This window comes from Panulirus ornatus, chromosome 21 (assembly GCF_036320965.1).
Source record: "Panulirus ornatus isolate Po-2019 chromosome 21, ASM3632096v1, whole genome shotgun sequence".
In the NCBI taxonomy this organism is placed as follows: domain Eukaryota; kingdom Metazoa; phylum Arthropoda; class Malacostraca; order Decapoda; family Palinuridae; genus Panulirus; species Panulirus ornatus.
Genome location: NC_092244.1, coordinates 31,255,430 through 31,269,365, shown reverse-complemented (window position 1 = coordinate 31,269,365; position 13,936 = coordinate 31,255,430). Strand labels below are relative to the sequence as shown.

Genomic DNA, 13,936 nt, shown 5'->3' with positions numbered 1-13,936 from the left:
ATTAAAACATTAAGTATGCTCTCCACCCACAGACATAGACATGGTCGACAAGCTCAGAGACACATTAAAGTTATGTCTTCTCCAGAGACCTTGCACAAACCCATTCTCATCAAGCTTCATCAACATCTCAAAATCAGGTTTTGTTACAACTCGTGTTGCTAGCATCAGAGAGGCGTGGAGGATGACGCACTACAGCATCACCTGCGGATCAGTGGGCATGGTGTGAGCATGATGTTCTTACGTTATAAGAAATTACGTCCATCACGCCTCAGTCTTGAGGTTGGTGAAGATGTGAGGGTAAGGTAGGACCACACCCAGCTGACGTGTCCTGGGTCACACCCAGCTGACGTGTCCTGGGTCACAGTCGACACTCAGAGGCTCGTGCAGCAGCAAGGCGTTTGCCGGGCCCTCCGTGTCTGCCGGGCCCTCCGTGTCTGCCGGGCCCTCCGTGTCTGCCGGGCCCTCAGTGTCTGCCAGGTCCTCCGTGTCTGCCGGGTCCTCCGTGTCTGCCGGGCCCTCTGTGTCTGCCGGACCCTCCGTAACACAGTAATTTGCGAAATGTCAAGACACCTTATTACCTGAGCGAGCCACGACATCTGAAGCCATCCAGCATCAGCTAGTAGACCAGGTAGATGAAGCAGCTGAGCGGTTTGAACAAGTTGATTCCTTTGTTTCCCTGCGTTAATCACCTTTCCAGTGACCCAGGCGCTAAACTAAGCCACAATCACCTAACCAACATCTGCTACAGACTGACCTACCTACACCAGACCTTACCCTGACCATACCTACCACACACAACATTCACCGAGTCACTACATGAATCTGTAGTCACAAGGCGATCACACAACCTCACGGCGAAGCGTTCCACTACATCCTCTACTGACGTAACTGTGAATACCAACAAGTGTTTCCCCACCGAGCTAGCTAGAGCCCTCTTCTGCATCACTGCTTCCCCTCCATTAGTCAAAGTGCCCCACTAGAAGACTCCAATACCCAGATCAACAAGCCAACAATATCTCATTGCATTACGACCCATTACCATCATCTCTGATCCTCATCTGACTCTATAAAAGTTTTGTATTTATTTAGTTTACACAGACGCAACAAGCTGACATTAAACAGTTTGGTAACATAAAGACGTCCGCCATCCACTGCCTCGCCACCTTATATTTCATCCCTCGCATCCTAAAGACAAGGAAGACTTCTTTGCCTACCTTACCTCAGTTGACTTTATCAAAGCTTTCCCTCATAACAATCACCAACACAGCCATCAACCCTGGGCTGCTGATAAGTCTCTCAGTCTGTTACTTACAGACGTCCTCAGGTTGTACGCTTCCCAGTGGCTGCCTCCACCTCCCCTCATCCCTCAGGGCACGAACTTGGGACCTCTGTTCTTCCTCGTCTTTATACGTGAGGTTTGGATGGCTGAGTCTGCTCGAGGAAGGCACGCGACGCCACTCCTGACTACATCATCCTCTACAACACCGTTGTAGTTTTACATACAACATGTGACCTGCAGCAGACGACACACCATGTGACCTGCAGCAGCCAACACACCATGTGACCTGCAGCAGCCAACACACCATGTGACCTGCCACAGCCAACACTACGTATGAAGTGCCGCGCCTACCTGGTGCCTGGATGACTCCACAGTAGAATCTTCCCCCACTACCACAGTCCATCAGCATCTCAGCCACCCACTGACCGACCCTCGCGCTTAAATTCTACCCAGAGAAAAATGTTAGCTCACCGCCCATCACCTGTGGTAGAGCTGAGCCATGGACTTCCTCCCCTCTGTACAAATGGATTCACTTTACTCTCGTATTTCTTTGCTCCACCATGAAGGAAGGGGACCAGTACTACCTCTCAGTCCAGCCTGACGTCAATACACGAGACCTGACCACTTCAATAACTTCATTAAGGGCGAAGATTCGACCTTTGAATCGGTCTGTAAAACTCAAGGGCAAGGCAGTAAGGCCCTTAAATGGTGATATGCTTAGTGACCTGGTCCTTACAAGTCAGGTCAAAGGTCGTAAGTGTCTCTAAATTTCAATTATCTCGCCTAGTAGTTAACTTCATAAAGTCCTGCAACCTAGATATTGCGAGTGCCATAGCGAGTGTATTGTCATATGTGTGTTTATCACTCAATGTTCAAGTTTCAGTAACTCGTGTTAGATCTAACATCATCATCATCATCAGTTATATAGAGATTCCTGTCTAGGTGTTCAGAGGTTGAGCGTCTGGTGATAGTAGGAATTCTGATTTTCAAAATCGTGATATCAACATTCGTAACTTGTGTAATCACGTATTTGCACTGTGCAGGGAGGAAAGCTTACACTCGTGTTACCCGGCTTTTACCTTTTGGTAGATATACCGTGTCTTTACTCCTATGTGTACACACACACACACACACACACACACACACACACACACACACACACACTGTACATTATATACACAACAGTTCGTTATGGCCATGGGTAATCCCCTCTCCCCTGTGTTGGCAAATATTTACATGGAGTATTTTGAAAGCCATTTGCTAAACATTATAAAGGAACAAAACGTAGTTTACCTCTGCTATGTGGACGACGTACGTTGCTTTTGGCCTAATAATCTACCCTTGAGGACTGTCTACATAAGTTAAACTGGTTTGCTCCCTCCATAAAACTTACTCATGAAGTCGAAATGAAGAATAAGTTATCATTTTTGGGTGTAGAGGTCACCAGGGATGAAGGTGTCTTGAAAACGAAGGTTAACAGAAAACCTACAGATATACTGTCTTATGTCCACTATTATTCAATCATCATATTAATGTAAAAAGATCGGTTTTCACATCTATGTACCTGAGAGCATATAGGATTTCAGATCCTGATCATTTTTTGTCAGTGTCAGAATACAGCAAGGGAAACGTTTCTATAGTGGCAAAAATAATGAGCCAGACGAGAAATTTACGAAAGAACTCTTGTTCTTCTCATCCATGAGAATTTTTCTCGAATGTGTTTACATTCTCAAAAAAACTTAATGCGTAAGTAGTATTCAAATATGACAACACCATCGAGAAAGCCCTTATCAAAGATAGCCCATTAGATAATAAAGGTATTGTTTATGAAGTCCATTGTAAAGACTATAACTAATTTCATATTGGACAATTAGGGAAAGATTTGTAGACTAGGATCTCACAACATACATATCGTGTGAGGATACATCAACAGATCAACTGCCTTTGATCACCATATAGACTGGGAAGGAGCTAAGACCATAGCTAAATCAAATGGTTTCAGTGAAAATAAAGTAATTGAATCATGTTTGAACTCTGGTACATATGATCATAATGTAATTATGTCCTTTGGCTATTTCAAATGTGACAAACTGTTAACTCAAATGATTATTAAGAAGTATCCACCAGAATAATCGTGTCCTCACACAATGTGAACAGAGGAAGGTTAGATGTCAGCTCACGTAATTAGTGCCCACCTACACACCACAGTCATCATGATGCCCTGCCTCACTATTTCCTCTGTGCTTTTAAGGACGTCAACACCTGTATCTCCCACACTGTCTGAGGATGTGATAAACGAAGGTACTCACCGATTTTGATTTCTCTTTTCAGTGGTGATTGTTGCATGTATATATATATATATATAGATAGATAGATATATATATATATATATATATATAGATAGATAGATAGATAGATAGATAGATAGATAGATAGATACATAGAAAGATAGATAGATAGCAAGATAGATAGATAGGTATGATGATCACATTTGTCCATGATGATAGCTTGAAGGTGAAATCATACTTCAGTAGGAGTTCTTATGATTTTATTTAACATGCACTTTTGTGGCAGGACATGTTTCGTGGAGACAATCCACCTCATCATAAGGTGTCAGTACTTAACAAGTTATTCAAATCCCAACATCACACTTGGTTCCCGCCGTCCAACACCAATCTTTATAGACCAAGCACTGTCTGCTTTGTCTGGCCATAACCGTTGTTAGGGAGAGTGATTAAGGGGGGTCACGTGGCGGGGGTTGACCTGGGTAGCTGGGTGTGTCTTGAACAACTTTTTTTTATGTTTTCGTGTTTTGTCAATTCTCTCATGATGATTTGGCTAATGCTAGGATGGGCTTTAGAATTGCCTGGGGACAAAATAACGTTCTTAGTATTAGCAATTAAGACAGATTCAATGACGTTGTGTGTGGCATAATCAGCAGAGGGGTACAAAATAACGGGATTTTCAAGATCTATGGCCATGGTGATCATTTTCATGACAATGTTTAGCGATCACATTTTTGTGGTCATCCCTGCGTACTGCATGACGGTGCCAATAACACATCTCCGTTACAGTTTTACCTTGTCTGGCCTACATAAATATATCTACATGCCTTGCATTTGACGACGTAAACACTCCCAATTGTTGCATAATTTGGCCTACTATTTATTAAGGTCTTACTGATGGTGTTATTGTACTGGAAAGCAACATTACAAGCACTGGTTTTTAGAACATGTCTTGGATCAGCTAAGTTGGGAGAATAGGGCAACACTAAACATTTCGTCTTATCCTTATTTGTCACATTTTTGTTACAAGAAGCATAAAATGTCTTCCTGGCTTTCCAGTAAGCTTTGTTCACAAAGTTAGGAAAGCTAGGAAGACATTTTATGCTTCTTCCTGTAAGTTTTGTTCACAAAGCTAGGAAAGCTAGGAGGACATTTTATGCTTCTTGTAACAAAAATGTGACAAATAAGGATAAGACGAAATGTTTAGTGTTGCCCTATTCTCCCAACTTAGCTGATCCAAGACATGTTCTAAAAACCAGTGCTTGTAATGTTGCTTTCCAGTACAATAACACCATCAGTAAGACCTTAATAAATAGTAGGCCAAATTATGCAACAATTGGGAGTGTTTACGTCGTCAAATGCAAGGCATGTAGATATATTTATGTAGGCCAGACAGGTAAAACTGTAACGGAGAAGTGTTATTGGCACCGTCATGCAGTACGCAGGATGACCACAAAAATGTGATCGCTAAACATTGTCATGAAAATGATCACCATGGCCATAGATCTTGAAAATCCCTTTTATTTGCTGATTATGCCACACACAACGTCACTGAATGTCTTAACTGCTAATACTAAGAAATCTAATTTTTCCCCAGGCAATTTTAAAGCCCAAAACACGAAAATATGAAAAAAAAAAAAAGTTGTTCATGACACACCCAGCTACCCAGGTCAACCCCCACCGCGTGACCCCCTTTTAATCACTTTCCCTAACAACGGTTATGGCCAGACAAAGTAGACAGTGCTTTAGGTATCATTATATTACTTAACAGATACGTATTCAGTAGCGGGAGGAGTTGAGGACACACGCCACTCCTCCCCCTGATCTGCCATATCAAAGGTTCGTGGTTAATGTGGCAGCCAGCACCACACAGGAGAGTTCTGTGTTACGTTAGAACATTCTTCACTCCCACGTCACATGTAACACCAAGAAAACCCCGGGTGACGCTGCTGGGAGCTGTGAGCAAGACCCTGGTCGAACCCTACGACCTAGGCTTGGTAATCGAGCGATCCTAGTTAAATATTCATCACCTTCCTTAAAGACACGAATGTCATCAAGGGCGTATCATATTTTGCTCCAGGGAGGAACTAGTTACCTTAGATGCCGTTTTCTACACCAAAGCTAATTAACCAGACGAGTTACGACCACATACGAACCATATGTAAGGTACGAACCATATGTAAGGTACGAACCATATGTAAGGTACGAACCATATGTAAGGTACGAACCAGATGTGAGGTACGAACCTACGAACCATATGTCCAGTAGTTTCAGTACAGCAGAACCAGATGGGTCGTGTGGTACATCCTCATAAACTTTCAATGTCTTTATCGTTTACAGGAGGATCTACATCGCTGCTGGTTGGCTGTTGTGTAGTCGTTTGGCCAACCATCTGTCAGGGTCGTTAAGGCCTTCATCGCCAGGCTTCACCATCCATCCATTCTCAAGTGTTGAGGGTGATCCTAGGGCCACATACTCCCTCACTGTGCACGTTGCCATACCGATGAATCAAGACACAAGCGAGAAGGTAAGAAAAAAATAGACAAACTAAAGAATTCAAAAGATGATCAGAAAAGGAAATTTTGGGAAAGTATGAAGAAGGTGGGTTTTCTGCGTGGCGGGCCCAGACCATGGTGACCAGGAAGGTGTTATTCTTTGTGTTTATAACAATAACATTATTACATATACAGGATCTGATACAGAATAACAACAACATTATTACATATACAGGATCTGATACAGAATAACAACAACATTATTACATGTACAGGATCTGATACAGAATAACAACAACAACATGTACAGGATCTGATACAGAATAACAACATTTATATTACCTATAAAGGATCTAATGCATAAGAATCACAACATTGTTGCATATAACGAATATATACAGAAAAATGAGATATACCGACATTGAGCACAATCCCAACGTGCTTTTACAATAGGCAATGAAAAACTTTTGTACCAAAATATAATCATTTTCGTTTACCTATGAAAACATATATATGTATTCACATCAAAAATCTATGACAATTTTAAGTTGCGCAGCTTCACGTTATCCGATCAACGTATGATAATTAATCAGGCTACAACAGACAGAAACAAAAAGTATAATTTTACTTAATTGTTTAGCCTAGAAAATACTTGCCTGACACAAACATACTCGAATATTGTGTGTTTTACCATTTCATTTAATCCTAAGCTACAACTAACACATTAGGATCAAACTACGCCAACTGGGGTAAAAATCATATTTTTGTTTCAATGTTTCAATTCGGAAGAAATGGATTAAGTCCTTCTGGTGATCCTCCTGCACCAGACACATATTCCATCTTCATTATTCCATTTTATTAAGAAGTATTACGATTTGATTACGGGAAAATATTTACATAAAAAAGGAAATGCAATCAACGCACAGTTCGTTCGTCTTGTTGACTAACAACCATACCCTACAAACTGATATATGAAAGAAAGAAAACGAGAGAAGGTCTCAAAGGCAACAGATATATGAAAGAAAGAACACGAGAGAAGGTCTCAAAGGCAACAGATATATGGTGAGACTGAAACAGATGTTCATTCTCAGCAGAAATGGAATCTTGGTGAATCACGAAAAACCAAAAGAGCTCAGACAGACGCGGCTTCAGAAGAGAAACAGTGACACATCAGTAATGCAACCTGCAAGCCACTATAAAGCACTGCTTTCAAGCAAGCATGAATTTCGACCATTTCTGTCCTGTAAGGAAATATGGCAGCGAACATATGGAAACTACATGTGGAAACAGAAACAATTCGAAATACAATAATGAGCGTTTGTCCTCTCGTGTGATGGGGAGGAAATGTACTGAACAAGAGGAAATCTGTAGATGCGAGTAGAATGTACGTCAATGTAGACTCACTGTAGAGCCTCATATTAAATACTTGGTCCCGCTTGGTTTACGCAACGATTCTCGAGAATCACTGTGCACGATTCGTTTGCTCTTGGTGTAGAATCATATCTAAAAAGAAATATATCAGGTGTTTTTGAATATTTTTAACAGCTTTTTTATATCTCTAAATAAATCTATGGTTATCAATATTCTTTCACAAGAATCATCAGATTTAATACATTCCAGAGTTTACAGTGTTGAGCCACCAACTTGAAGGTCATCCAATAATCATGGGAAAGTCTGGTTCAGATACGTGGATAATGTGTGGTCCTTGTGGCCATCCTCCAAAGATTATGATGTTTTCTTTAATGAATTGAATAACATCCACCCCACTGTCAAGTTCAAGATGGAATAGGATAAAGAAGGCAAACTTTTCTTTTTAGATATGTTGATAAATAGAGAAAATGATCATTTGTTTTTTAAATCTAGAGGAAGCCTACCAACTCTGAGAGTTATATTCATTATTTCTCAGTACATGATTCTTCTGTAAAAATGTCTGTAGTTATGTCTATGTTTTCAAAAGCGCTATGGATATATGATCCAATAGCCCTGGTAGATGAATGTAGTCATATAAGACGTATCCTTAAGCAAATATATTATCCCAATTGGTTTGTGAACAAAGCTTACTGGAAAGCTAAGAAGACATTTTATGCTTCTTGTAACAAAAATGTGACAAATAAGGATAAGATGAAATGTTTAGTGTTGCCCTATTCTCCCAACTTAGCTGATCTAAGACATGTTCTGAAAACCAGTGCTTGTAATGTTGCTCTCCAGTACAATAACACCATCAACAAGACCTTAATAAATAGTAGGCCAAATTATGCAACAATTGGGAGTGTTTACGCCGTCAAATGCAAGGCATGTAAATATATTTATGTAGGCCAGACAGGTAAAACTGTAACGGAGAAGTGTTATTGGCACCGTCATGCAGTACGCAGGGATGACCACAAAAATGTGATCGCTAAACATTGTCATGAAAATGATCACCATGGCCATAGATCTTGAAAATCCCGTTATTTTGTACCCCTCTGCTGATTATGCCACACGAAACGTCATTGAATCTTTCTTAATTGCTAATACTAAGAACTTTAATTTGTCCCCAAGGCAATCTTAAAGCCCATCCTAGCCTTGGCCAAATTATCATGAAAGAATTGACAAAACGCGAAAACATGAAAAAAAAGTTGTTGAAGATACACCCAGCTACACAGGTCAACCCCCGCCACTTGACCCCCCTTAATCACTCTCCCTAACAACGGTTGTGGCCAGACAAAGCAGACAGTGCTTGGTCTATAAAGATTGGTGTTGGACGGCGGGAACCAAGTGTGATGCTGGGATTTAAGTAACTTTGTTAAGTACTGGCACCTGATGATGAGGTGGATTGTCTCCACGAAACATGTCCTGCCACATGTATAGAAAAATGACATGTTAAATGAAATCGTATGAACTCCTACTGAAGTGCGATTTCACCTTCATGCTATCACGGATGTGTGATCATATATATATATATATATATATATATATATATATATATATATATATATATATATATATATATATAATACAAAACCTCCAATAACCATTGTAATCATCGAATTATTGAGTGACCACCTTACACTTTGTATAGAACTTCCACTGGAGAAAGTGTATCTTGGTTACGGTAGAACAAGATTCACACTGAATGGGAGTAAAATGATGCCAAACCAGATGACAGGTTGGTACAATGACTGTCAGCCACATCATATAGATATCGTCCATGAAGATTTAGTCGGTCAAATGATGGGAAATTGTCACAAGGAAAGTTTTGAGGCACACGAGTACCGCAATGTGGAAGAGAACGTAAACTATAGAGGTACATGTTTAGGCATGAAATGCCACTGAAAAAAAAAAAAAAGGCGGAGGATACACAAGGATTGGATAAGATTAGAGATATCTGAGGAAGAGAAAATGCTTTACAGAAAGTAGCAGAGGCATGTAGTGAGGTCAGACGGGAGGTTAAGGAAAAGTGTTGGGAAAAGTTCCTGGGAAAAACTGCCGGAGCAAAGACAACAACGCAAATCTGGAGTGAAGTTGATACGGTGAGAGGAGTGAGGAAGACCTACGTAGTGTCGTAGCTAACCCACAGACGGTGGCTGATCATAGAACAGTGTGCGTCACCTTCCAATCTAACGTCATCGCTAGTAGAGGTTTACATGAGTTTACATGATAAGACAGACAACAGGAGGCCTGATTGGCCCACGACTGGGTTGCCTGGTAAAGAGAAAAAAAGAGAAAGGATCTTAACTTGACAAGAATACGTAATTCCGCTCAGCAGTTTTTTAAGCTATCTACGACTCCCCGCTGCTGCACATTAGCCTTCTGCTGTCCCCATTAACGCTGTCGTTTATAGAGTTTATTTCTGGCGTTTTTCAAGAGTATACCTGAATTTATAAAATATTTGTCTTGACGACTGTAGAAGGTATTCACGGTCTTAGCATTCACTACGTCTGAGCAAGTTATTCCAGTATTCAACACACCTATGGGAAGAGAAGCTATTTCCCACGGCCATATTACATCTTTTTTAGCTTTGAGTTTTATTCCATTTGTTCTGGTAACCGTATCTTCTTGTATTTCGAAAAGATGTTCGTAATTTACTTTATCAAACTTGTTCAGAATTTTGAACACTTGGATTAAGTCACCGCGAAGTCTCCGTTTTTTAGTGGAGAAGAGATCGAAACATTTTAGCCTCTCTTCGGATGCCAGATTTCTAAGGGATGCGATCAATTTTGTCGTGCGTCTTTGTACTTGCTCTAATTTTTCCTCGTCTTTTTTATTTTTTAGAGTTTGGGGACTAAGACTGGACCTCATATTCAAGGTATGTTCTTACTAGATAATCATAAAGTGTGAGAATTGTTTCTGGTGTCTTGTAATCTATGTTCCTGGTTGTGAAATCTAACATTTGGTTGCCTTTTTTATTTGCTGCTTGACACTGTTTAGTGTATCTTAGATTGCTGCTAATGACAACTCTCAGATAATTTTCTTCATTTACTTTAGTTAGAGAGTTTCCGAATAGTTTGTACTCGTAAAGTATATTCTTGTCTCCAAAGTGCATAACTTTACACTTGTCTACATTAAACTTCACTTGCTGTCTGTCTGACCACTCTGCTTGTAAGTTATCTGAATCATTTCGTAATTTCTCTTGTTTACAGTTCTACCTCCTAGTTTAGCATCGTCAGCAAATTTGAATATCTTAGATATGAGACCGAGTTCTAGGTCATTAATGTATATTATGAAAAGAATTGGGCCTAGGACCGACCCCTGTGGCACACCACTCGTTACGTCCTGCTAATCTGAGGCTTCGCTGTTTAATACCTATACGTTACTTTCTCCCGGTAAGCCAGAGTCTGATCCATGTACAGAAGTTAGACAGGTATTAACAGAAGTTAGACAGGTATTAAGGAATTCTGATTATATGGGAAAGAATGTATATATGATATTAAGATAAGGGACTATTCGTGTGCATATATTACAAGAGGGAAGCTGTTAGTTGCAATTAAGACATAAGTCTACAGCTTCAGGGGCTGAAGGTGTTACTTTTGACACTGGGTTTGTGTTAGATTTATGTAATACCAGCTTAAGAATTGGGAAATTGCTCAGTAAGTGGAAGGAGGCTGTGATTATCCCGTGCCAAATGGTAATGAGATCGGACTCATTAACATCTCATATGTGTACAATACTTCATGGGTGATAATATTTCCAGAAATTTGTTTGGTTTTATTAAAGTTCAAGTTACAACTGATTGTATAATGACTTGAGTGTATAATCTTAAAGATGCCTATAGAGTTTTGCTTGACCTGTAAGGCAAGTCTGAAAAAAATCAGATAATATTATTTGAATTGGCAAGCTGGATGTGTCTGTCAAGATGTTAAATTGGATCTCCCATTACCTCAGTGAGAGGGAAGTATAGGTCTGGCTTCAAGGTAGATTTTCTGTAACTAAAAGCAGTGAATTAGGAAATCCTCAAGGGTAAGTCGTCTGTTATTTAATTTAGTAATTAATACATCGGTGAAAGATGAGTATAATGAATAAAATGGCGGAAAATGAATATCGTAATTATATATTATATATATCATACTTTGTCGCTGTCTCCCGCGTTAGCGAGGTAACGCAAGGAAACAGACGAAAGAATGGCCCAACCCACCCACATATACATGTATATACATACACGTCCACATACGCAAATATACGTACCTATACATCTCAACGTATACATATACATACACACACAGACATATATACACATGTACATAATTCATGCTGTCTGCCCTTATTCATTCCCGTCGCCACCCCGCCACACATGAAATGACAACCCCCTCCCCCCCGCATGTGCGCGAGGTAGCGCTAGGAAAAGACAACAAAGGCCACGTTCGTTCACACTCGGTTTATAGCTGTCATGTATAATTCCACATCCAGGCCCCACAAAACTTTCCATGGTTTACCCCAGACGCTTCACATGCCGTGGCTCAATCCATTGACAACACGTCGACCCCGGTATACCACATCGTTCCAATTTATTCCTTGCACGCCTTTCACCCTCCTGCTTTTGATTTATTATAGTCATCGGAAGAAAAGATGCGAGTGGCAGTGAATAAGGTCAGTCGTACATACACAAAGCTACGACTTGTTGTACATGAAAAACTATGTGCTATTGTATACAGGTCTCAAAAGAACATTTCTAAGTGGGATGGAGTTTGAGAGTGTAGGCCTATAACTATCTGGAAATGCATGTAGGTTATAGCAAGGTTGCTAACATGCCAAACTAAAACGCATCACAGCTTTATGTTGTTGGATTACAACCGCTGCAAGCTTTGTCTTGGTCGGGTAGGATGATAGGATACCAGTCCTACTTATGTAAGAAAGTAGTCGCATAGTTCATAACTGTACTATGCTTGTTGATGTTAGGTAAAAACAGGATTCGTAGAGCTGAAGTGATACAAAGTGAAGTAATGAGAGTTATATGGGGATGTCAACGAAATTCAGTGCTTGATGCAATGAAGATCTCATTGAGTCTGCCAAGTATTCACAAAAGAATACAGAAATTGTGAAAAAATATACTAAAATTAGAAGAGGACTTGATATTTTTACACAGTTGCGTAGTGGGAAGACTGTAGGTGGAATTTGTGCGGAATGTGAAGGAATATATGGCCATATACAAGTTTGTTCTTTTAGGTATCCTGTGTAGGAGGGCAGGCATACTTATCCCCTCACAAGAGAGAGAGAGAGAGAGAGAGAGAGAGAGAGAGAGAGAGAGAGAGAGAGAGAGAGAGAGGATGTACTGCCTAGGCCATTAACAGCAGCATTGGATTAGCAGTCCAACGCCTTAACCACTCAGCCACCTCGTCCTGAGTAAGTGCATATACGATATAGGATACCAAACAGCGTGGTACCCTAACCTCATTTTACCTCATGACCTAGGCGTACTGTTCATCAGCTGATAACCTTATAATGACCACCAGGTCTTCTGTTATCTGTCCTTCACTTGTACTGTCCTCCAGCAGATAACCTCATGACCATCAGGTCTTCTATGTCCTTCCCATGCATGTGCACTTACCTTCCTCTTCACACCATAAAGTCTCCTACTCGGGAAAGCCTGTTCCATATTCTGAATACCATTGTACCGATAAACATATTATGTCCAATCACTTCTTCATCCTCTCCACCTCTTTCTAGTAAACTTCATCCTTTGTCACATGTTCCCAGTCAACGTGTGGTCTGCTGGGCTTTCGTTTTTTGCACAGACCTCTATTCTACACCTCTTTTGTATCACTGCAGTGTATGCCATTCAAAAAGGTCATTTTGAAAGTCACATGCGAATTTTATAATATAGTTAGAAGCTCATGATCAGATGTCTTTTTAATTTATGCTTTCATCAAAATTCCTAAGCTTAACTTCGTACAGCTATGTCAGACATTCGGTATAAAAGGTGTAATGAGTCTGAGGAGAATTGCTGTAAAACTAACCCTTACCCTTCAGGAGTGTGACTCGCATTTATTTGGGTTCAATCATTAAGAGTTTGATAATTTGGTTTCATAGAAGGGACTGCCGATGTTTAATGGAATGTGCCAGATGATTGTAAAATTACACTATATGAAAGCTGTTGAGTACCATTGCTAAGTGGTATGGGTGAATGGTGATTAAAAGGTTAGTGGCATGCACTGAGCGTCACACTGGGGAGAAGCATTGCAGCTTTAGGAGTGGTAGAGGAGGTGTAGACCAGGTGTTTGCTTTGACAGATATGTGAGAGATGCTTTCGAAAAAGAGAGGGGTTTGTATGTGGTATTTATAAAACTGGAGAAAACATGATATCAGGCATTAGAGAAGGAGCGATCAAACCGTAGGCTGGGGCAGGAAACATTTAGTAAGTGGGATGTAAGACTCCATCCCAGCCAAGATAAAATCAGTTATGC

At 40.4% G+C, this 13,936-nt stretch overlaps 1 protein-coding gene across 1 annotated transcript in view; it reads left to right on the top strand.

Annotated features, from left to right (window-relative positions):
• The window catches only part of Ids (iduronate 2-sulfatase), a 76,854-nt gene that overhangs the window by 7,996 nt on the left and 54,922 nt on the right, over positions 1-13,936 (top strand). The window contains exon 2 of the mRNA XM_071675893.1: positions 5,905-6,091. The gene's annotated coding sequence lies outside the window, so the exon portion shown is untranslated. The remainder of the gene's footprint in view (positions 1-5,904; positions 6,092-13,936) is intronic.